The sequence below is a fragment of the Grus americana genome, chromosome Z (genome assembly GCF_028858705.1).
Source record: "Grus americana isolate bGruAme1 chromosome Z, bGruAme1.mat, whole genome shotgun sequence".
In the NCBI taxonomy this organism is placed as follows: Eukaryota; Metazoa; Chordata; class Aves; order Gruiformes; family Gruidae; genus Grus; species Grus americana.
The window spans coordinates 508,059-533,043 of record NC_072891.1 but is presented as its reverse complement, the minus strand read 5'-3'; the positions used below and the strand labels follow the sequence as shown (position 1 = coordinate 533,043).

General features: G+C 45.5%; 1 protein-coding gene across 6 annotated transcripts in view; it reads left to right on the top strand.

Annotated features, from left to right (window-relative positions):
- Window positions 1-24,985, top strand: part of NEDD4L (NEDD4 like E3 ubiquitin protein ligase) — a 181,326-nt gene that overhangs the window by 10,560 nt on the left and 145,781 nt on the right. Inside the window, exon 1 of one of the 6 annotated variants that reach the window (XM_054811259.1) lies at window positions 18,666-18,794. The exons of 4 other annotated variants lie outside the window; for them this stretch is intronic. The gene's annotated coding sequence lies outside the window, so the exon portion shown is untranslated. Of the gene's footprint in view, window positions 1-18,665; window positions 18,795-24,985 lie in introns of those variants that run through there. One more of the 6 variants, XM_054811257.1, reaches the window with a different exon arrangement.

Sequence of the window (24,985 nt, the reverse complement as noted above, 5' to 3'; positions counted from 1 at the left end):
GACTAGCTCCCAGGCGTGAGCAGCATCGCGGCGGGACTTGGGTGTGCTAGGTCCACTCTTGGAGTGAGGTGAGCAGACGGGTTCCCTGGGTGCTGCCACCCAGCCGCCTGCGAAGCGGGGCTGGACCCGTTTGGCAGTTTTACATGGGGATCGCTGGAAAGCTGCTGTCACCGCGCCGCTGGTCAGGAAGCCTCAAAGCTCTGAGGTGCGCGTTGCACCTCTTGCCAAGGTTCCGATGTGGGGCCTTGCAGGGTCGCAGAGATCATCTCGGATCTCGGCTGACGTTGTGTGTCTAGTAAGTTGTGGAGTGTGACTTGGATATGCTACTGAATTCAAAATTATTTTTACAGCTTTTCAGTCCTCGCACAACTGTCAAATGGCAAAGTCTGAAGGTGTTAGAAAAGCTAATTCCCCGTAGTGGGATGCACAAGCACGTGCATCACGCTGGTGTGAGGTGATGGCTTCTGGAGCAGCTGATACCCATCCAGTGGGTTTGCACTGCTGAAAGGGAGGTCCTGTTTTCTCTTGTGCATCTCGGGACCTTCCGTGAACCAGGACAAAGTGCTAATTTGCAGACAGCTGCCCATCTCTCTGCTGGGCTGTTGAATTGCAGTAGCTGCCAGAGAGGTGATGTGCAGGAGCTGCTGGGGTGGCAGTGGAGGGTGTGCAAAGAAGGTAGGGCAGGACTGTGGTGGCCGTGAGCTATGAAGTTGGCTGTTTGGATCTCATGAATCCAAAGCTTTGGCTGGAATCCTGACCCTGATGGAATCTGTGGTAAGTTTGTCCAAAGACAGCTCATCTGTAGCCTTCTGGAAGTGTTAAATGGACAACCCCCCCAGCAAACAAGTGCAGAAGATAAAGGTTTCTTGAGTTTGCCTGGGGTGGCATTTGGGGTGGCCGGAGCGGTGAGATGGACGCATGGTGTGTGGACAAAAACACGCGTCTGTGCTTTCTGCTTACGCTGATTTACTGTTATTAACAAAGCAACGGAATTGCTGCTTTTGAAAGAGCAAGCAGCAGTGTACTTGCTTAACCTCTGTTCTTGGTAAGATGATGTCATATGCATCATAAAATATTGACTTGGCCATTGGTTATAACTATTGAGCCAAAAGAACTTGAAAATACTCTGGTTTGGACAAGTCTGGCTTTAGTGAACTAAATAATAGCTGCAGATTGTGTGCAACACGCAAAGGGCATATATGCAATTTCATTTTATAGCTGTGGTAATGTTGTAATTGTTTAAAGTCTCAATATTAGTGGGCTCACCTCCCTGGCTATGCTTGTGCTTTTTTTCCCCTCTCTTTTTTAAAATGCAGTCTTAGCGCTAAAGCTAACACAAATGGATCGGCAGGTAGACACTTGGGATGGTAAACTTCCCTGCGCTCACCAGGAAAGCTGACTCAGGTGGACTGGAGCGGCAAGGTGAGAAGCTGAGCACCTGGGAAGGTGTGTGCCATGGTGAGGAGCTGCTTCGCTGTTGTGTGTCCTCAGGCATAACTCTGTATTGGTGCTGTAGTGGCTTTTGGGGAACTTTGGGACACTCAAAGTACTACCTGTCTACAATTTTGGGGTGGTTTTCCAATTACTTATAATTTTTCTTATTAGAATGTCAAAAATTGAGTATTGTATTTTTAAGAAGTATATCAGTACTATATGTTGCATTGTACTGAGTAGGGAATTCTACCATTTTTTGTGGCTGCAAATATAAATAAACCAGGCACAAACAGTCTGGGCACTGTGGAGGTACAGTTACTTATCTAAACGTGTGGAAACTTCTTGAATCTCATCAAGTTACTGACTGAGTAGCAGCATTTTCCTTATGGTTAGGAAATGTTCACCAACTATGACAAAAATAGGTTCTTTTAAGATGTGATTTATTATTTGTACATCAAAGGAGCTAAATTAACATCTTGTTGCAGCTAAGTAGGGAGGATGGATGGCTTTGCTTTCCCCGTGCCCTTCCTTAGCTCCAGCTGCGATCCTTCCCTGCCGTTTGTGCTGGCACTCTTCTGATATCAAGGTAAACCGATACAGTTTAGCCAGAAAGGATTAGAAATAAATCACAGTTTAGGACAGGTTCATTTTCTGCTGTTGCAGTGAGTTAAATTTGCCTGCTGTGCAGTCATACAGTCCTGCGGTTGTCTCAGATAAGCGGTGGAGGCATGTGGCTGGATGGGCAGGAGACAGACCTTTCTTCTCATCCTTGCTGTCTTTTTGTTTTGTTCGATTCCATCTGTCTTGTCACTTAATATTTTATTCCTCATTTCCAGCATCTATAGAAAAAAGTTAACTCCGGGAGGTCAGGTAGGAAATAACAACCACAATGCTAAAAACTCAAGTGCAAGTTCAGCCAGGATTTAGGTGAGTAATGCCTGCTCCTGCTGCCTGGGCTGAGGAGAGGCTTCTCATCTCCATTTCTCGTGGGAAGGAGCTTTGCGGTTTTGTTTTCCCTTGCAGGGTGAGCTGGTCTCAATAGTACCGTGACACTCCTGTGTCCTGACAGTGTCCGTCACGGTGACTGGCTTGTTCTTGCTGTTTGAGCAGAGGCTTATTAGACAGTGCAGTCAGTTGGATGAGTCTTTTTTTCCCATCTTCTCCATTGGTAGCACCTCCCTGCCTCTGAACCTCATGGTCTTACCCAGCAGGAGGGATTTCTTCTTCTGTATTGTCATCTCCTTGGCTAGATCTTGCGCTGGTTCTCGCCCACAGTTCTGGTACTAATCCTCTTCTAACAGTGAGGGTTGGTGAGAGGCTTGTAGGAGACAACTCCAAGAGCATTCTCATTAAAAACTAGATATTCCTAGGGTATTAGCAGCCTGAGAGTACCACAGGACTTTCTCCTTCTTCCTCACAAGCTTCTCTCTGGTTGTGACCATACCTGGCTGTTTAACTATCAGTAGTCTTCTCTGTGCTGTTGTTGTCGCTTCACTGAAGTCTCGATGAGTGAGAGTTACAACATATACTTTGTGCAGCTTTTTTTTTTTTTCAACTCATCAAAGAAATACGCTCCATTAACTTCATGCGATGACACCTTTTGTAAGCCCGGAATGTGTTACCTGCCAGGTATCTCCTTGTGCATCTGCTCCTCAGTTTGTAGTACCATTCAGCTCTGGGGCAGGGAGGTTGAGGAGTCGCTTTTGAAGACCCAACTGGACAGAGCCCCAAGCCACTGGTCTGGAGTCAGTGTTGACACTGCGGGAGCAGGAGCGGGGACTGGAGACGTCCCTTCCAATCCAAATTATTTGACAATGCTGAAGTCTGCAGGGCTGCTGAAGTTCTGTAACAGATGTATGGTTTCTCAGAGCATGTGTTTTCCACTTGGAGTTTATTCTAGATTTGTGTTGTGTGCCTCAGTTTATCCTGCTGGTTAGGAGGCGGCTTTGGGCTGACTAACCAATTGACAGAAAATAGCTATCAAAGCTAAGTTTAAAAAGTCATCTCCTTTGCCTGGTGACCATTTGCTCAAGGAATCGGTGGAGACTTTTGTTTGATTTGTTAGGTTTCCCGGTCTGGCTGGCTGCATACCCGCGCAGTGGTGTGTCAGGACTCTGGTAGTGCTGCGTGGATGCTCGCTCATGCCACGGCAGCTTGAGAGCTGGGTGGAAGAAGAAACGGGCATAACCTGGCCACGGTAAGGCTGGGCTAAAGCTTCGAAAACCGGACATAAACATGGGGGCCAGTAGCATTTCAAAACAGCCTTTAATAGAAATAATGGGCACTTAACTTGAATGGATCTTTCTCTTTTTTTTTTTTTTTTTTTTGAAGTTAACACTACATATATTTTTTCCTTTTTTTTTTTTTTTTTTTCCCAAAGTGGATTATCCTGATGGTGCTGTGCTGTTTATCCAGAAGGTGCCTTCTCCTTCTGTGGTGTAATCAGCATGACAAAGAAGCTCTTGCGTTCTTCTGCCCTGATGTGAGGATGTGATTTCACTGGTACCTGATGCAGTTTGAGGCCCAGCCGCACCCACGGGGTGGTGGCTGTGCTTCTCTGGAGCCCCAGGGATGGGGAGAGAAGGGCGCAGCGAGGACCGTCCAGCAGACCTGTCTGTCCTGCGAGTGCCAGGCTTGCCAGGGCTGGGGGATGAGGCGAGAGCTGCCCTTTCCAGGGACATCTGTGTCGTACCAGAGGTCATGGGAATCGAAGCCGCACTGTCAGGTTTTGTTTTTGTCTTACTAGTTTCTGCTGTAGTTTAAAAGTCCAATGTTGTAAAACAGACTACTGCTCAAGGGTTACAAGCTGGGTGTGGATTACCTACCAGGTCATTTGTCACGGTATGCCTGTGTGCTCTTAATGCAAGGTCCTGGGAGAGCCCTTTTTGGAAGCTGTCAAAGCCACGAGTCCTTCGTAACTGCTAGCGAGCAGCCTCAGTCCTCACAGTTAAGATGGTAAAGATTGTAGCTAATGTGTTTTCAAGTCTTGTGGGATCTTCTGATATTGTGTACCTACCTCTGTCACTTTTTTCCTTACAATATTGTCCAAAATTTGGGTTGGAACTGGTGCATATTTTAAAGCATTTCAGTCATGACTTCAGTTGCTGTGTTTTGATTGACGTTGTTATTAAAGAAATGCCTCGTGACGCTTGCTTAAATTGATTTAGCAAAAACTCATCCTGCTGACACTATGAAAATTTACCTTTAATCCCTTGTGCTACTGCCATGGAGCATGAAAGCTGAATTATTTTAAGTCCAGTCAGTTCAGTTTTAACTGCATTTGTTTTTCTTCATTTCACTCCAGTGAGAGGCAATTAGACATACGTAAAAAAGCGCAGGTAACCGTAACCCATGCGAGTGTCCTCTCTGTGCCGCACAGCTACCAGCGAGCTGGCTCAGCTGCTGTGTGCTGCTTGCCCTCACTTGTCTGTGCCCTGTGAGGGACAGAGTTTTTGTTTCAAATTCCTAAATCTTGCACAAGAGGGAAAGCCATTAACCCGTGCAGCAAACCCTGTGTGAGAAGGGAGTTGGAAGGCGAGTGGTGAAATGGCTGTTGCAGCCTGTAACTGGTAATGGGCATCATTAAGCACTGCGACCACCTTTGGGTTTTGGCATTTGGAAAATGAAATTACCATCCTGAAACCGGTGTAAGTCTGCAGGCTGGAGTACACATGCTGGTAGTGTTTGATAACGCAGGAATGCACTACTGAAGCGCTGTGTGTCATTGCTAGTGTTGCTGTGGAAACCTGAGTGTTAGCACCGGCTGGTTTCGGGGTGTTTAATGCTCGGCATCCCGATGTTTATCGGAGACGCGAGGCAGCGTTGCAGCTGGCGTCCAGCAGCGGGGAATTGCATGCCGGGGCTGTCAGGCTGCTGCCACCCAGCACCATGCTGGTGCTGCCAGATGTCTGATCCAAGGTAGCTCCCATCAGAGATCAAACGGTCTTCAGATGTGTCCTGGGGCTGGCTTTGCTTTGCAAGGCACTTTCTGCCAGCTTCCCTCCTGGGTGTTGGGGAGCCAGGGGCGGGCTGTTGCCCGAGGGCTGGGACCCTCGCCCTGTCTCTGGGTGGGCTGGGGCTGCACCGGAGGGCAGAGCTCCCGGGAGCTCCCTGCCGTGCCCGAGCACCCTTCTGAGGCAGCAGCCGTGGCTGCCTCGGTGAGGACCGAGAGTGTGGGGAGGAGCCGGTTACGAGGAACGCGTGTTGTGTGCTGTTTTTGTTATGTTCTCTGTAAGTGCGATATCACTGAAAATCTAGGACCTCTGTGTGGAAAAAGCCATCCGCAGCTCTTATCTGCCTTCCTGGGTTTTTCTTGCTCTGGCATTCACGCAAGTCGTGTTTGCCTAGCAACAGCTTTTTTCATTTTGAGACACTTTCTGGTTTTCCTCCTGCTGGATATCACAACGTCGTTTCCGCTACCTGCAAACCAACCGGTTGTGCTCTTCCGCCCCACGTCACTGGGGATGGATGTTAAATACTGAGTTAGAACAAAGGTTTGAAGAGTAAGTGTATCTGGTCCCTGCTGCTAAGGACTGGTGCACGAGGCTGGGTGCAGTTCCTGACCTTCAGATTTCATGTCTGATCTCTGGGTGCAATCTGTGCTCTTTATGTCCTCTTAGATAAAGGTGGTATTCATCGCACTTTTCAGTAGAGGTTTAAGCCCTTCTCCACTGTTAAACTGGCCATTAATGTCATGTAAGTCCTTAGTCTTGTGTAGCTTAGACTGCAATGTACTTGCTGTTTTACTGAACTAAAGAGATTTTTCTTTTTGAACAATCAAGAGTCTTCCAGTGAAATGGAAAGACGTGGCTGTTGGTAAATGGAAGCAGAGAATGACCCGCACAATGTGATCACCTTAGAAAAGCTTTTTCATGGAGAGATTCCTTCCACTCCCCAATATTGCACAAATGCTTTCAGTACCTGAAAGGTGCATTAAAGGCAGGAGGTATATGAGAGCACAGGACAGGGGGTGTACTGATTTACTATTATCTCTTGCAATTTTCTGACCGCGCTTGTAGGCCTTAGGGAAGGCTGGATGAGGAAAGAATAGGATGGCCATATCACTATTTGAGAGTGAAAAATGTTGTGAGGAGATAGCACTTACTGCTGGCAGGTCCAGAGATATTTAGATATTCCCAGCAGAAGATAGTAGCAAATTAAGTAGTAGGCTTTGCGTGCCAGTGAAACAGTGTGCTGGGCTGGCCAGCACTCTTAAAGCATATTAAATAAAAACTACCCTTTTGCATTCAAGCCATGACTTGGGAAAAATTACTTGTGAGATTCTTCCATGTATTTCAGCTGACTTAGAATTTATCGGTAGTTCTTCTGGCCATGCTGCTGCTGGGATGGAGGATGGTCTAGTTGGAAAATTACTGAGCTGAGAAGCTGTTGTGCTTCTTCCTCCGAGGTGATCAAAATGAAACGAGGCAAAGTTGTTGCAAAAGGTTGAAGGCTTAGTGAGTAATGTTAATTTCTCGCTCTCATTACTTGCATCTTTGGCAACCTACCTATTGTGCTGTGCCTTTTTTCTGGCTTAGTCATCTTCCGTCCCTTGGCGGTTACTCCTTACATTGGAGGAACTTGTACTTTTCCTCCAGCACTGTTTACTCTAGCCTGCTTGTTCCGTCATTCCCTACAGCATTGCTCTGGGTTTACCAGTTTGACTAGGTATTGAAGTTTTGTGTGGGTTTCTTTCTTTCCTATGAAAATGCTCAGGAATAGAGAATAAGTATCTCTGATGATACTTGCTTCGTAGAGCTGTTGTTTGGTCAGGGATGTTCAGATTTCCCCTGGCAGCGAAGCCTCCCTTGATGAAACGGGCTGTGATTTGTGCAACACAAGCTACTGTCTTGTCCCTGCCCAGGGCTGGGACTGCTCCGTTATCTCCGCAGCCTGTGCTGGAAAGCAAGCCCAGATTCAGCAGATATGAGGTAGTCCTGGACACCAGGCTGATTGCTTGGGTTAGGAATTACTGCTGTGGACCTCCAGACCACTGCAGGAGAGGGCAGCTCTGCTGTGGCTGCGACCTTTTCCTTCTCCCAGGTCCCTGATGTAACACTGCATTTAGGGTTGCAGATTTTTGAACAAGTGAAGCTCACCTATTCACCAAACACTTATTTTGTATTCAGCAAACCTTTCAAACCATTTTCTTCCCCTTCTGTGTACAGTAAGAATGTGCCATAAGTTCCCTACCAGGAGTTGCATTTTCTGGAGCTGTTTCCTGATTTTTCTGGGCAGATTTTGCTGTATTCAATATAAGCAACTGCAATGTGACGTTGTGTGTAGGCCAAATAACATCACGTAAAATGTTTAAGACTATATATTGTTTGGAAACTCCGAACCTACACAAAAGTGGTAGCCTGTTAAAGGAGGCAATTCTGCGTGCGGTTGGATTTTGGTGTCTCTGCAGCAGCTCCTCGCTGGTTTTCTCCCTTCGCTTCGTTTAGCCACAGTAATAATTTAGAAGCAAAATTGGACTTTCTGTAGGTTGCTTTTGTTATTTCTGAAAGGAGATGTAACTTCATCTAAACCTGCCTGGAGGAAACAGACTTTATTCTTCAGACTTCTTCTGTTAATTTGTATGATCCCAAGAGCTTTTCGCTGCTGTACTTTATTCACCATAATATTTGTTGTCTTGAAACAAAAAATCCCGTCCCTGATTCTCGATGGTCCTGACTGCGCACTCTACAAGTAGAAGACGCGGTGGTGGTGGTAGAAGCACGCCCTTTGCGAGCAGCGCTGTGGTTAGCTCCCCATGCTGCTTCACCGGCGAGCTTCTGCTGCTCTAGGGAGAGATGTCTCGTACTTCAGCACTAGGCTCGAGATGATTCTAAAACTCTTATGTCTAAAATTATGAGCTAAGATGTTAGGAGTTATGAAAATGGCTTATATTTGTAATCACAGGCTGCTGAGTTAGATGCAGCTAAGGAAACTAATACGATTCTCTGAATCTTGAAGCCTTTATATTGGTTGTGTAATTTTGGGACTGCAACCAGTTGTGAAGAAATTACTACTTCTCCCTGCTTGTCACTGACCCCGCATGGCACTGCTAACGCCACAGAAGACGAGGCAGAAGCTGTTCAGTTGCCGCATAGCTTGGCTAAGGAATTCTGAATTGCTGTGCCCTCTGCTCCCTTCTCTTTCTGTTTCTTCCAAGACCACACATCTGTGCTTCTCTGGGACGAGGTCCTGCTCCGAGATGATGAATAACTGACCTTATTGCAGATCTTCTGCAATCCATTGGTTCTGAATGTGGCTTTTGTTGGGTGCATCAAGCCCCATTTTGCATCCCGAATGCCTGGCAGAACACAAAGTCCATCCTTTGTTTTGGATAATGAGTGTTGAATATTTTAATGAGCGTTTCTTAGTCTAGTCAGTGTCAAGTACCATTTTGGGAACAAGTGACTGAGCTAACCCCTGAGCTTTGTCCAGCAGCTATCCAATTATTTATAGGATTTCACAAATTCTTAAGGAGTTCCCTATGAGCAATTAATACAATTAAAAAAACCCCACAAAACCAAATCCAAAGTAAGCAACGCTCCAAACGCCCCAAAACAAAAATAACCCCAAGCCTTCCACCCTCAATATGCTTGCAGAAATTATTTATATAAAACAAACAAAAAAGTTCTCAGTATCATTGTATTTTTTTCCTTTTTTTATATGGGTCTCTTCTTTTACAATGTGAAAAAGTGAGCGTATTTCATTAAAGGAAAAAAAATGCCTTGGATATTAACAGCATTTCCATGGTACAATACAGTTACCAGTGTGTCCTGGCTGCCTCTGGACTGAGTGCATTGCTCACCAGTCCTTAATTTTAAAAAGCCACAGTAAACCATTTGTTAACTGTTTAACAAGTATTTTTCCTCCAAGCAGAAGTAACATGTTTTTTACCCAATCCCGCTGATTTGCTAGTGATGAACTTGCTGTAATTGATTATTTTGACTGTGTGTAATGTCTTTGGCATTTTTGAGCAGTGATTGTATGTCCTTTAATTAAAAGAAAGATAACTACTTTTCTTCCTCCTGAAAAGCATCTTAAATGCATAGGAAATAACTTCTGTAGCTAAATTACTTAAATTTCGTCTCGTGCATCGGTCATGTTCTTGTTAATAAGTTTTGGGTTGGTGTGGTTTTTTTTTTTTTAAACTACAGCTGTTTTTCACGAAACCTTAACTTCCGTCCACATCTTTGGCTGTTCCTAACTTCTGTGTGTCAGTGGTGGGGTTTGCCGTCCTCCCAGCCGCGAGGCTTGGTGTTTGCTCACTGCTTGACTCCCCACATAAGCCTGAATTGGAAACCACACCATTTTCTCATTCTTTTATGAGACACCATAGTTTTCAACCGTAAGAGCTTGCTAGCCCTAGAGTATACATTTAAATGACAAATACTCTTTGTGAACAAAAAAGTCAAGTCTTTGTCAAAGGGCTGCTGTGTTTTTAAAGGCGTAGGAAAGAAAGGGGGAGAAAGAGGTGGAACGTGGAGTGCAAGTTGTTGGGAACGGCAAGGCCACAGCCAGGCTAGAAAAGCCTGAGCACTGGACGCTTACGGTGAGCGTGCATCCCTTCTCCATCACCTCGGCTGGGGCGCTGGTTGGAGCGGCTGGTTTTTCCTCCGTCATCTGGGAGCGATTCGTTCCCCCAAAGCCAGCAACCCTTGGGGTTTGCTGTAAGGATATGGCTGGATACCCTTTTTAAAAAAGGGACTTGATCAAGATGGAGAAGAGAGGCCAGAGGAGTGAACTGCCGGGCTGACTGACAGCAGCACGCATTGAAATGTTAATGTGTGTGAAGGAGTTTCTTCACCAGGGAAGACTGGAACCTCGAACTGTAACGTTAATTACTAACTTCAGTTGAGAGCTGGAAGATCTAATTTCATTTCTGGTTGGATAATAGGATGATTCATGCAAGAAAACAAATTGTGTCAGAAAATGGAGTCTTTCTCTGAAAACTGACATTCCTGATTTCTGCTCTGAGCTGAAGTCTACTGCAGCTGAGTTATTACGATAGTTAAAAAAAGTAATGAATAGGTGAAAAGTGCAGGCTGAATTCCCTTCCTGGCTCTAAGCTGCCCAGTCCCTAACCACGCGGTGATGTGGAACACGTGTCCTCGTATTCAGCTGGCATTTCCCTTCTTTCAGCTTGCGGCCTTTTCCGCAGGCCTGCGGAGGGGACGCTGCGTTGTCCCTGCGGAGGGCTGTTGGGTGGGCAGCGGTGACCCCCCCTTCACCATCTCTGCTCCGTGCTGAACAAACCCACCTCCCTCAGCCTCTCCCGGTGCGTTTACCTCCAGCACCCTTTGCCCGTCAGGGCAGCCTCCACGGGAGTAAACACGTTTTTCCCTAGTCTTTCTAAAACAGGACTGAAAGCCCTGGCTCGTATCAAACGCTCAGTGGGCCATTAAGATAGGTGTCGTGTGGTTTCTGATGTCCTGAAGTAAGAGTCATGTAACCAGCTCTTCCCTCTGGCAAAGGCCTCTCTCTGCTGCGTGTCATCGCGCGGCGCAGCGGGTCGCAGAGCTGTGTTGCAGAGAGGGTGACCGACCGTTGCCGTCTGAGCACGAGGACGGGCTGTGCTGGAGAAGGGCTGCGTCCTTCATCAAAGGAAGGTACCCGAGACCCAGCTATGCTGGGCTTTATACGACATTAAGGGTCTTCAGTACCAGTCTTGACAGTTCCGCATCAGCCACGCAATGCATTTCCAGAATATTTTCTAGATAGATGTTCTGGTTGCTCTGACTTTTCTTCTGCCACACCTAATGCTCTGGATTGCACGCAACGTGTGCGATTCCTGCTTGTGGTGCAGATGGCGTGTGATCCCTGGGTGCCTTCCCCATCTCCTGTATTGCAAAACAGACCTCTTTTTTGCAAATTTCTTATTCTTGTTTCAGTTCTTATGGTATTTTATTTTATGAGTGTTTCATTTGACTATGTTAATCATGGGGTCTCTGCAGACTTTCTTCTCTCCCCTACAAATTGAATTATTTCCTTTCTATTTTGGTAAAATACAGTAATAAAAATCATTTTCTTTCAGGCAATACACATACATATGTGTGTGTATATATATGAAAATACAGGTGTTTTGCATTCACCTGATTTAGTATAATGTTTTCATTTAGACAGTTAAATCTGGAGAATATCTTGATATACTCCAGTCAAAGAACAACAAAGAAACTAGTGAAACTCTCCAAAGCACACGAATCCAGCTCCCAGTCAAATTCTGGGATTACAGCCTATATTTCATCCTTTTTAGTTTTTCAGTTTATCAGGCTTGCTAGGAACCAAGTTTCAAACAAGGTCTTTTTGTCGTAAATTAATACACTGAGTACTGAAATTGAAGAATAAGGTTTAGTGCCAGCAGCATTCACTAATCTTTCTAAAATTGCATTCAGATACGTGTTTTGGATTTGTTAGCACTGCATATTGCTTTTTAACATTTTTGCTTATTTTTCCTCCGCAGCTCAAGCCAGGACGAATAGGAATACATCACATTATACCTAACAATTTACCGTATTGTTAGTTAAGCAGTAATCTTCTATGGCACTGTTCTCTTAGTATGCTTAAAGTTACCACAGCTGAATGCATTGGGGTGAATTACAGTACATGTAATAATCCAGCATTAATACTTCATGATTGGAAGGCGTAATTATTGACATTACACTCATACTTGATCTCTGGTTTCAGCAGAAGAAAAAATCAAACTATTTAAAAAAAAAAAAAAAACTTGGAAATTTCTTTATGTTTTGCTCTTTTCCAAATGTTGTTCAGTTTTCAGGAGCTTCTTCCCTCCTCTTGACTAAAAGTGTGCGTGGAATCAGTCAAGCTCGTATATTATGTCTGTGGTGTTTTTCTTGTGCATATCTACAGAATCTTTTGAAAACAAGAGTTCTAATTTATGCATTCCAGTGAACGAAGATAAAGTGTGTCTTGCCCTCTGCTAAAGCAGTGCGAGATCTTCAGAGCACCAGTCCTACGAGTGACTAATGCCTATTCGCATGCTGAAAATGTGCCTGATAGTGTTTTCTGAGTCTGAAGTGCTGCAGTAAGAAGCTCTCCTTTTAGAGGTATTTAAGAGTCTCGCTGGCATTTTCTTGTCAGTTAGTGTAGTTTTCCTGCTATCCAGGTTTTTCTAGCAAAGCCAATTCAAGAAATTCCTCGTCCTGTTCCTCACCTGCCCTCCGGGTCGTTCCCCCGGTGAGGGAGGCAGTGGTCTGTGAGTGTGTCTGTGAAATGGAGCGCTGACAGGATCTGGGTTAGAAATAAGCCTCCGATCACAGTTTATTGTTGGATTGTGTTTTTATTGAATGCGTGTTCTGTCACTAAACAGTGCAGCCGTGATAAAGCTGCCTGTTTATGGTCACAAATCATTAAATATCTAACAAGAATATAGATTGTGGTTATATAAACAAAGTTGTGTGATCAGTTGGCAACTAATGAGGCTACTGGAATGAATACAACTAAACTTCCCCCATCTGAGAAGAGAAGGCTGCGGGGAGACCTTAGAGCCCCTTCCAGTCCCTGCAGGGGCTCCAGGAAAGCTGGAGAGGGGCTGGTGACAAGGGCAGGGAGTGACAGGCCAAGGGGAATGGCCTGAAGCTGCAGGAGGGGAGATGGAGATGGGATGTGAGGCAGAAATCCTTCCCTGTGAGGGTGCTGAGGCCCTGGCACAGGCTGCCCAGAGGAGCTGTGGCTGCCCCCATGTGATGATACTGTGAATATTCAGATTCAGTGTAAACAATTAACAGCAGAGTTACCAGCAAGTACTTTGGACCTGGTGCTGTTCTGGGTAATGCTGAAGGCTTTTGCAAACCAGGAGGCATAACAAAGCAGAGCTACAGGTAACCTGCTGACAGGTAACCTGCTGGCAGGTGACCGTTCCCAGCAGTAGCAAGAGCTGTCCTTTTTCACAACAGCTTTCAAGTGCTTGCAAATACCAGTTGGACAACGTATCTCCTTGTCATTGCCCACAAATGAAACCCGAGCTTTATGTTTTCCTACCTGCCTGATTCTTAACCGCAATTGTTCTGAAGCTGTTTTTCTGAGAATTCTGGTTTTATCTGTTTCCAAGTCATCTCTAACTTGTCATTTGTAGTAGTACTATTATTATTATTTAAATTTGAAAACACTGCCTTCCCCTTGGTGCCCCAGTCTAATTTGCTGTTTGTCAGCAAACTTTTGAGATGGAGGTGATAGAAACTGGGAGGAGAGGTTGACAGACCCGAGGGTTGACATCGGCTAGCAGGAATCTCGTGAAGTTCAGCAAAGGGAAACGTGCGTCCTGCAGCTCGGCAGGAATAACCCCAGGAGAGGATGGGTCCCGCCTGGCTGGAAGGCGGTTCTGCGGAGAATGAAGGGCCTTTGGGGCCCAGCGGACAAGGCGCTGGGTACGAGCCAGCAGTGTGCCCTGGCAGCAAAGGCAGCCCGCGGCCTCCTGGGCTGCACGAGGCAGGACGTTGCCCGCAGAGACGGTGGAGCCTCCGTCCATGGAGACGTGTGGGACTGACTGGGCACGGCCGGGCCATCCGGCTCTACCTGCCCCGGCGCTGGGCAGCGGGGCTGGACGAGATCACCTCCGGAGGCCGATCCAACCTTGTCCCTTCTGTGATTCTCTTTGAGGTCAAATGTGCTGCTTGCTCATGGGCTTGCTGATACAGCAGTGGATTTTTATGAGAACTGGTGATCTAATATACAGAGTTACACCTGGATGTGTGTGGCATTTTGCATAGGAAAAATCAAGGGGATTGTATTAAGTGTAGTTCATAATTTTTTTCACTTTAAAAAAGTTTGAATTTTAACGGCCTGGTGGATTTCATCATATCAAACCCCACTATTTCAAGATGTTTAGTGTTTTTAAAAAAAAAAAATAGCTATATCAGAGATTGGCTTAGTTGAAAGGTGAAAACCTAATTGTCATGCTAGAAAAGGTGCTTTGAAAACAAGTCTGTTGTGTCCTTCTGTGACTTCTCACTGCAGGCTCTTAATTGGGAATTTAGACCATTCTCCATTATTGGGCAAAATTGTTAGACATTCACGGGGGAATTGGATTTTTTGTGTTTCTCTTCTGACTAATAGGTTTTGAAGTACTACTCTCTTCTGTGTGCTGGAAAGTAATAGATCTGTCCAGACACTGACCCGAGGATAATGAATATCTGAAATTAAACCAGCTGGCCTTGTTTCACTTCTGGTCGGCAAAGCTTTTACGAGTGTCAGAGCCAGCATAATGTAATCATCCTACATGTAAAACCCTCATTCCTTTATTTTAGGTAGTTCATACTTGAAGGGCTCTTTTGGCATGCCAGAAAGTTAGACATTTGTTTAAATAAAAGCTTGAGGTTTTAATGAATCAACTGAATCTCTGTATCCCCTAAGGGAAGGAAAAGAGGTTACTGTCGGATTTTCCTTTATGAACTTTCTGTTTAAACTTGCAGCAAACTTTCAGTTTGGATGCAGATGATCTTGGTGCTGATCTCCGGTGCAAGATCAGGGTTGGATGTTCGTGTTTTGTTGTGTTTTGGGTTTGTTTGTTTGTTTTCCCTTTTAAAACTAAGCATAGGAGAGTCACTTTCAGGTCACAGACTTCTGCAAATGCACCAGTAAGTCCTGGTCAAAGCTTTGTGTATATTTTTAATAGCACCATGTAACAAATGCTTTTCCTGTTTCTTTGCTGCCACCAAAGATTAAATACTTCTCTTGGCTTGTGCAGAGAAAAGCAGATTGAGGTTTCCTTTGGAAAGAGAATTTCCTATACCATAAATTTACGACATGTACAGATGATTCAGCAAACGTACCCTCCTTCCTTGTACTACACTGGTTTTTTTCTTCCCTTTGGGATACTAGCTAAATTCAGCAGATACGAGTGATCCTTGTGCTTTTTATGGCAAACCTGTTGCTATTGCAAGCTTCTCGCGGGCAGTCCTTTATGTAGTATGAATGGCAGGCATAGGTATTTAGACCAGGTCCTGCCTATTTAGATGGAAGTGCCGAGAAATCCAACTAACCGCCGAGCCTGAGCCCAGAAGGGGAGGAAGACAAGAGCAAGCAGTGAGTAGTGGCAGCCCCTTTGGTAGAGGTCCTGAAAGTAATGGGACTTCTTTTGATTGTCATGGTCTCTGCCGTCAGCTGGAGGGGGGAGATGGTAACCTCTGGCAGGGTTAAAAACTGGGAAGAAAGCTGTTGGATAAGAGGTTTTTTTCTTTACTGGCAGAGCTGGATCTAGAAGACATCGGCGCACAGCCTGCTTGAGACTACCAGAGTGTTTGAAGAGTTAGGCTGTGCAGAAAATGATGTGTCGGTTAGATGAATTCCTTTAGTGAGTGATATAAATAGATCTAAATGTTAAATAAGGAGAATAAAGTCTTGTGCAGTGCAGCAAGTCTGTTAATTTAAAGTTCTTTTGCATCCTCTTAGGTATTTCTAAAAACTACAGGTGACCTGGTTCCACATGCTTGCTAAAATTGCTCAAGTTTATCTAGCTGCATGGGGTTCAATGGATTTTTATAAAAATAGATTGCAATTCACCTGCAACACTTACTTTTTTTAAACATGCAGTAAAAATACCTTGTATAAGCAGATTTTCATGAGGTCAGCACTGTGATTTGAGCCTGTTTCCTGAGCGTGCTTTCAGTGTTGGACTGGCAGTTTTGAGTCCTGGTTCCTAAGCCTGTGGCTGGTACGTGTGTACCTTTGGTCTCCACACGTTGCTCCTGATGTGTGTGTGTTCAACTTGCTCGCTTCAGTTTTGTGTGCTGTTCTGTCCTTGTGCAAGAGCACATCGTGGTATGTCCCTCTAAGACAAACTCATGTCTTTCTGAAATTTTTCCTGGTGTTTTCTCCTGCCTCCAGCCAAGGAAAACATGAATATGGTGCCTCTTCCTAGAGGTCCTAAATCCTAGAAGTAGGACTTGAATCATTATTGTAAAACATTTAAGAGTTTTCTGTTGTATGAGATTAAGATTCCCGCAGTTCTCTAAACCCTACAGGTCTTTTAATGCTTACTGATGTTTGCTTAATCTGTTGATGTGATGGTTCTGGTGTGCATTAGTAAGAGATTCAGTAAAACATAATTCAATAAATTTTGTAGCATTGTGGCATAATCGGAACCTGTTAAGCGTAGCCTGATGTGGCCTGTGGCTACACTTGAGGAACTTGGCTTCATTCGACCATCCTGTGAACTTGAACCCCTGTGTTTTCTGGCAGTCCTTTAGGCTTACCCACAAAAAGAGCGTCCTGCCGAAGCTGCCGCTGCCTCCTGCGGCTCCCACACAGGGAGCTGACGGATACGTACCGTGGTCTAGGCTTAGAAAGAGCAGGTCCTCCTCAACTCAAGGCACTGTCACATGAAGACGAGAAATCAGGTTTTGCTCGGCAGCAGAATTCTGGTTTCCTCAGAATTTGGGTTTGTCTGGGGTTTTGGCACCGTGCGGTGCGGGAAGCCCTTGCCTCAGCCTGGAGACTCGCTCAGGAGCACCGCGGGTGCTAGTGCTCTGTGAACTGACCCACTCCGTGCAGCCGGGACGGTCTTTCTCACCCACATTACACGGCGCTCTGTCCTCCAAAAGCTTCTAGGTTTAGTTGCTCCGATTTTGAGATCTGCTTTAGACAAACTAATGGTTTTTTTAAAAATATGTTGCATCATGCAACAAGGGTCGAAAATTCTGCAGGGAAGAAAAGGCACAATTTGGTTTAGTCTCAGACTTTTTAAGGGGGAATGTGATCAACACTTGAAGGAAGATCTGAGCTGGGTTCCCAGGTTGCTCGTGGTGAAGCTACCTGAAATGAGATTTTAATTTCTGTGCTTCAGCCAGATAAGTAGGTGGTTGTTACCTAGTGACATTCACTCTGTTTGTTTTCCTGTGCTGAATTTCTCAGAGGAGAGTGGAGATGTGGTTCATACCCTTGCTGCCTGTTTCTCTTTTCATTGCAGAACTGAGATTTTTATCAAAGACTGTTTGCAAAATTGCCACTGACAAATTTCAAGATGACTAAGATATTGCAAGAGTTGAGACTTATCACGTACTGTTGCTGTGGCCTCCAGAAAATCCCTGTGGTGTCCGCAGAGGTTGAGCTGTTCACTCCGGATGCCTCTCTCCTCCCCGCATCTCCAGAAGGAAAACCAGCTTCTCCCTGCACCAGCTGCCCCTGCTGCTGGGAGATAATGAGGGTAGCGGTATTAAATTTGTTGACTGCCTTCCTTGCTTGGCTCATGGGCTTTCTTCCAAGCTGTGGTCGCTTTTGCGCGTTGCCAGCGCAGGAGTCTGAGTTCTCCTTGGCTTGCTCGAACGTGCAGGCAGCTGGCATTGCCCTGGGGTGATGGATCCGGCATCCCGCTCGGTCCTCCCTCTTGGGTTGCCCTCACTTTGTTTGATGTTTGGCAGGTGGCTGTACGTCAGAGCAGAGGATGATCTGACTTGGTAATGCTCCGTGTAAGGTGTCGATAGCTTCCTAGAGTACGTTTTTTTCACTCAGCCGTAACGTGGGTTGGTTTAATCCACCAAAAAATCAAAGAAATAATCAGCATGACTCTTCTGCAGTCTAACTTGTATTCTGTGTTTTCAGTTGCTAAAATATTTAGGAATAGCCTAATGTTGTTGGGCTTGCTGTAGAAAACACTTTTGCTGTTTTTTTTAAGTAGATGACAAATACTGTGTTTTGTTTTGAAACTGCAAAACTAGTTGATTTTTCACAATATTGGGGAGAATTAAAGAGCAGTATGTTTGGGTGACCGCATGTTTTTATTATGTCCAGCACACCGGGGGATCTGTGTGTGCTTTTTCATTCAGGATAACAAAAGTTCCAGCAGTTAAAACACCAGGTTAACGATTTGTTGTCTTTTCCGTTCTGATGTGTTTTGCAACCAAAACACTGAGTTAAAGATCTGTTGTCTTTTCTGTTTTATTATGTTTTGCAAACTTTCAGGTACAATAAAAATAGAGCTGAGGTGCTCAGTGGATGAAACCGGACTCAGAGAGTCTCTGCGTGCAGGTAACTTTCCAGTGCGATCTGGTTTCTCTCCTTCCAGTCAGTGGAAATTTCCCTCGCAGACGCCTATCTTGGTTTGAAATCAAAAATGTCTCTACACAGAGAGAAGAAAAAAACCAAAACCAAACCAACACTCCCCCGCCGCGGTTCATGTTAAGCCTTCTTCAGGTGAAATCCTAGATTGCTGTCCTTTCACCTCGTTGCCGTGGTGATGGACATTTATTGCCTCCGTCAGCGAAACTTCCGCGTTGGCTGGCTGAGGCTGCCAGGGCCCCTCTGAGCCGCGGTGGTGGTGGAGCCTTGCGGTGGGGTGCCGGAGCCTCGCGGTGCCGGAGCCACGGCCTGCTGTCGGCGTGGGGGTCTTGCGCCGAAGCAGCCGTCAGCGCTCGGTAAGTTCGGCTCACGGTGCCGGTGTGGCGACGTCTGGGAGCGCTGTGGCTGCTCGGGCCGCTGCCGCGTTCTGGTGCCCCCGAGGCGGGTGCACGAAGGCTGGCTGGGGTTTTGTGCGGCCTGGGAAATGGGAAGGGAAATTTGGCCGTCTTGAGGGATGTGACTTACGGAAGGTTTTATGTGCTTTCTGTAAGGTGGTTGTGGAAGAGCAGGTTACATGTTTCATCTGTCTGGTCTGCGTGGCATCTGTTGAAATATCGGTTTGCATTGATCCAAACGTTGTGCCTTTCACACGTGTCTGTTCACTGAAAAAAGCCAAGCTTCTAATTTTATGCCCATATCGATTGTTCTTTCAGTGCCATTCTCTTACTGCACACTCTAAATGTCCCATGGGATTTTCTGTCCTATGGGCAGTTGATGTGTACCACTTTCCTTCTTACACCGGACTGTGGATTGCTGTGGATTTCTTCTTACGTGTATTTAGAACATACAGATGTGTATTCCAAAACTTGTTTGGGTTGCTTTTTATAGCACATCTGTTTGGCTTTAGCTGGTGTGGACTAGGCTACCTCTCCTGGACTACTGTCTGGGGGGTGAAGCGGAGGGAGGGGAGGAAGCGCACAGCTCGGGACACTGCCTTTCTGTTGTTTCCATAACTCTTCCCCAAACTACCCAGCGCCAGGGTATTTTTTTAAAAAGTCCTTCTGCCCTTGGATTAATACATTTTCTTTGTGTGGATGCTTTAATAGGCGTTAGGAATTGCTTTGCTTTTCAGAGCACCTGGAGAAAGTAAATGTGTTGTTCATTTAAAAATGAATTAAAAAATGTGACTCGTGCATGTAAATACACATAGAAAAGTCTCCTAAATCGGTAGACACACCTGTATTCTCTTACCTGTTTTCTGAGGTGAATTGGGGTCTGTTCATTGTCGGTGAAGTCTGGTTGTTGCTGCAGAATTGGCTTTTGGTTTCCTAGCACGATTCCACCTAAATCAGCTATGTCTTCTAAAACAGCACTGTGAATCACAGATGAGAAAACACAATCTGTATAAAGGTTATCCTTCAGCAAAGAAGAAAACCGTGTAACCTCTGACATTTTTTTGGGGGAGGCGAGAATACATAAACTTCACGTTAATCATTGGACAAAGCAGAAGTAAGTATGTATGTGGTTAGCGGTAGAACTCCACATTAATACCTAACCAGGCACTTTATGGCCTCCCTGCTGCAGTGGGCGAGGTAGGCTAAGGTTAGCAGGGCGAGGACAGAAAGAGTCTAGGCATGAACAGCTTTGACAAGCGAGGCTTCATAAATGTTAGCATTTTACTGCTTAACTGCTAGCAGCTGTCCTGGTGCGTGTGCACAGCTTCGGGTTTCTAGCAGCAGCGCTGCAGAATCTTTTAATCAAAGTACTCTGAACAACATAGTTTTAAATTCCGAGACCTGTTCTGCATTGTAGTTGAAAAAACCAAAGGAGGGAGGAATGCAAGTTTGGTGTCGGATCCCAGGCTGTGCCGGAGCTGGTGTCGGTGCTGCGGAGGAGCACGCCCCGTCCTCTCCTCTGGCAGCAGGAGCCGCTGGTTGCTCAACCGCAGCTCTGGAAGGCGCTGGGGAGTGGCAGCGCCTGGCATGTTAGGGAGCCCCTTCCAGGCTTAGTACGCTACAGGCAGGGTTTTAAAACGATGGAAAAATTCATTTGTGGGCTGAGCTTAACGTCTTTTTCAAACAGTGCATTTGAAAAAGAAGCTTAGGATATATGCTTTTCAAACCAAACGGAATTCAGTGGGAAACAAAAATTGCAGAGCTAGATGTCCATCTCGTCTAGCCTGCTGTTTATCAGTGACTAATACTAGTTGTTTCAGACAGTGCAGGAATTGCACAGAAGGTGGATGCGGATTAATCTTACCACCAGACACGTACTTTGATACATATTTTCAACTCTGAGCAGAACCAGCAGAGTGTCTTTTATATACCCACTTAGCAAGATTATGAAAAGTGATTTGAAGATGGATGCAGCAGACAAGTTGCTGCTATTAACCACTGTCGGTATCATAGCATTTAAATCATCTAAGCGTCAGTTCTCTGTGGTCACCAAATATAAAATGAGGAGGGAATCCAGGTCAAAAGCTCCCATCCATGTTACTGGGGAAGTGGGGAGAGGAAAATGGATCTTGTTGATTTGAAAGATTCCCATATTCCCTTTTGTTGTTTTAGTGCAGATGCTGTTGGAAATGGTGTGACCGGGCAACCAGTGTAGTGGGTGGTTCCTGTTGACAAGGAGCCGGGCTCTGGAAACATGCGGCGTTGAATAAAGTGACCTTGGAACACCAAGTATTAACTCATTTTGGGTAGGTTAGGGTGGGCTAGGGGGGACTGCAGACCATGAACTGTTTCTGGAGTGCTCGTGGACTGCTGCTTGTTCCTCAGAGTGTGCTGGGGACGGCAACTTGAGCAGCAAGTGGCTTTTGAATAGCTTAAGTACTCCGATAAGGACCGTGCTTCTGCGAGATGGTCTCAGTTTTCCTAGCCTTGTCTTCCCTTTACCATACCCCACCTGCACGTTCCTGCCTCCTGCTCCCTGTGATGCTGCAGGAAGGAAAATTTGGCTGCTAGTGGGAAGCTGGGGGGGGGGTGTTGAGTGAATGAGGGCAGGTGCTGGCCTCAGGTGCATGGGGAGGGAGGGGGAGAGTATCCCAAGACTGTCCTCGACCCTGACCACTTTGGCAGGTGGTAAGCTGTTGCCTCTTCTCACTTTTTAGTGGCTCAGAGGGACGTTAGGTACAGAAAATGACAGTTTGTTTGTGTTGGGAAAACTGCTTTATGAGAATGCATAGGTTATTGATTACTTAGCAAAGTCTGTCAGTCAAGATACCTAACTGCCAATAAATTGTGTTCTACTGGGCCTGTGTTCATCAGCATTGGTGTCTAGACAGTTTAAGGATGTCTTTTTGCTCAGCGGCACATCAGTTCATGTGGTACCTAAAGCTATTTATCTGTAAAGAACTCAGCATTACAATATCGTCTTTCATTTTTAAGACATGTGCAGGCTAATTAAACGAGTGCCTTTAAGTCCAACAAAAAAAATCCTACTGCTCTGGCCAGGGACGTCTCCAGCATCCCTTTCCACGTGGTACCCGGCGCTAGAGTCAGCGTTCATTGGTGGCTCAGCTGCAGTGGTGTTGAAGCAGGCCCTCGAGGGTTGCTCACCTCCGCTCAGCGCACCGTGCGAGTGTAGAAGCGCATGGCCATTCCTCCCGGGAGCTCCGCTTCTGCGTTTGGCGTGCCCACTTCCCTGAGCCAGGTCCCCACAGGTCCGTGCTTGGGAACGGACAGGAGATGTGAGCAGGGTGAGGGAAATCAAGGGCACTGCCTCCTTCAAGGGCTGTATCACTGGGCACAACAGAGCCGTTATATACATACAGAAATACGTACACACGTGCAAAGAGACTGCTCCCCTGGTAAAGCTACCTGCTTTCCATTGGTCAGTGGTTTAAGAACTTTCTAATGCAGCGGCTCTCTCTCGATGGTGTGTTTCATTGTCACCAGTGAATGGATGGGTAATGCCTGACCCATTTTTGTAACAACTTATTTTTTTTATCTTCTAGAACTTCCAGTGGTCATGAGGAATTTAGATGAATTTAAACAGAAAGTATCTTCTCCCCCCCCTTTTTTTTTAAAACCAGTAATTTTCTGGTGTAGATGTTTTCAGAATTGTATATAATGATGTATAGTAAATTGTTGGATGCTTACTTTCTCCAAATCTTTAGTGAGTTTTTGCACTTCTTTCATACCTTCTTTCATCTGTGTTTCTTATGCTGACGACTGCAGACCTGCTTTGTATAGAAGTCCTTCGATAGGCCTGATTGTTCTCAGCAAGTTAAGATTTGTAGGTGGAGCCAATATATTTTATTAGACCACTTTATTAGAATAGATTTTGTTACACTGATAACAGTCGCAGTTGGCAAAAGTAGAAAAGCTTTTGGGCGTAGATGTCTCTTCTGATCAGCCTGGTTAACCTGCTCTGCATGGTCTTGTTCCTTTACGCATTTTTCAAACTGGAACCCCAGCCATACGTGTCTCCACGTATCCTTCAAGCTCTCTGCACACCCTGTCTCCAGTGCATAGGATCCCAAGAACCATAGCTCCGCAATGTATCGCTTCTCCTTAATCCTGCAAATTTGCTTCCTCATCCCGTTCTCTGCTGGTGTCTGGGGTCTTCCTGCCTACTCTATGCAGTCAGCTCCGCCTTTGCAGGATGCATTAGGTTGGGTGCTGATGGGCACACATGCGGGTGCTGGACCTGGCTGCGCTGGATTACTGGCTCAGGTGTGATGCTTTCCAGGGGCATCAGTCGCGCTGTGCAGAGCACGAGCAACGAGCCCAAGGCTTGCAAGAGGCGTTAGCTTTACTGGCAAGTGGTCTTGGTTTATAGTTAGCTAATTTTGCAGCAATGGTTAAGTCTTTGGCTTTTTTATTATGATTTAATCCAGAGGGTGTGTCCAGATGACACAGAACTCAGTGAAGACATTCTCTGTGCTTGTACATAAGGGCTTCCCCATCCTGGAAATCTTGGTATTTGGAGTAAAAATAAAAGGCAAGTCAGCATTTTCTAAGCTCAGCTGAATATTACCGACTGTTGTAAACTGAAGCCTTGAATTTCAGATCTTGGTGCCACTTATATCTTTGCACAGCAGCGCTGGCTTTTAAGCAGCTGCCGCCTCCTACCCTTCACCCCTGGCTGGCCATTTTTTCCTCCCCTTGTCTTCAGTTGTGTTGGCGTGCCGTTTGGGGGCTCCACTGGCTCAAGGTGTTGCCCTAGGTTCAGAAAAACCTCGGTGGGAATGGAATAAACTGGATGGGAGAGCTGTTTTAAGTTGGCACTTTCCGCTGAAAGAAATGTATGTGTAAGCATGTCCTTAATCTCAACGAGCATAAGTGCTGCTTAACCAAAGGTTAGCTCAGGCTCAAAGCTGCACAAGGATCACTTTATTTATCCTGGGTCTTCTCACTTCAGTGATCTTGTCTTGGCCGCTCTCTGTCATTGTGCCCTAGGTTTACAAGAAAAATAAACCAAAATCCAAATTTTCTTTTCTTGTACAGCCTTTTCAGAGAAGGGTGAGTGCAAACGTGTGTCAGGCGATTGATGCTCTGTGATTCAAGTCTCTGCTGTGCCTAGCCAAATTATCCTTTATCTGATTATGTGGTGGACAATGAGATGAGATTACCTCTCTGTTGTGTGAAAATTTAACTCCTTTCTTTACGTAGACACAGCATACTTGGAGGTAAATGAAGAAATTGAGACATGAGGAGCCAGCATAAGAATAGGGAAAACTTATTTTTTTTTTTTCTACCCTCCAGTCTTGCTGTTCCCTGCAGGCAGGGGTCCTGGCTGAGGAAGTGGAGGTCAGGGCAATACAAATTTGAGGACCTGCTGCTGGTACCCGCTACGACCTGCCGTGATGCTTGAGCAAGCTTAACTTGGGAACCCTTCCTCTGTATTATTTGAGGCTTGGTGTAGCTGCATGAGCTGGAATATTCTTTCGTTATGCTTTTTACGCATATGAGCACACATGAATGCACCTGTGGTGTTATGCTGCTTCTGTGAATGCTTTTAGACACAATGATATGGATAAGAAAAATTTGGTGCATTACAGGAGAATTATTTTACAGACAAGCTGTCTGAGCAGTTACTCACGTGGTTGAGTGCTGTATCTTAAGTGTCATGCTCTGCAGAAGAATTTTCCATCAGCCAAAATTCACCTTGCTCCTTGGTATACATCATGTTGTCTAAGTATCTTACTGAAGGCAAAATTTTGAGGGTAGATAGGTGAGGTCTTGTTACTAATTGAGGTCTTTTAAAAAAAATATTAGACACTTCATGCATATGAAAATTTGAACAAACATTTTCAAAAGCACTGTTTCTGATTGGTAAAATGGAATTTTGAGCAGAGGCTGAGAGCCTGCATGCAGAGAGGGAACAGGGTCATGTCTTCTGGTCCATGTAGAGTATGAAGTGAAACTTCAGCTATGTTTCTGAGAATCTATCTATTTAGATAGTCTGGAGCATCATTTTTTGTGTCTTGCAGAACCTGAATTAGCAATCCTTCCATAGTTGGACTTCTTCCTGCTCTGTGATTATTTTTTTTTCTTAAATATGTTTTTTTTTTTTTTAATTCAGTTACTACGCAGAGATG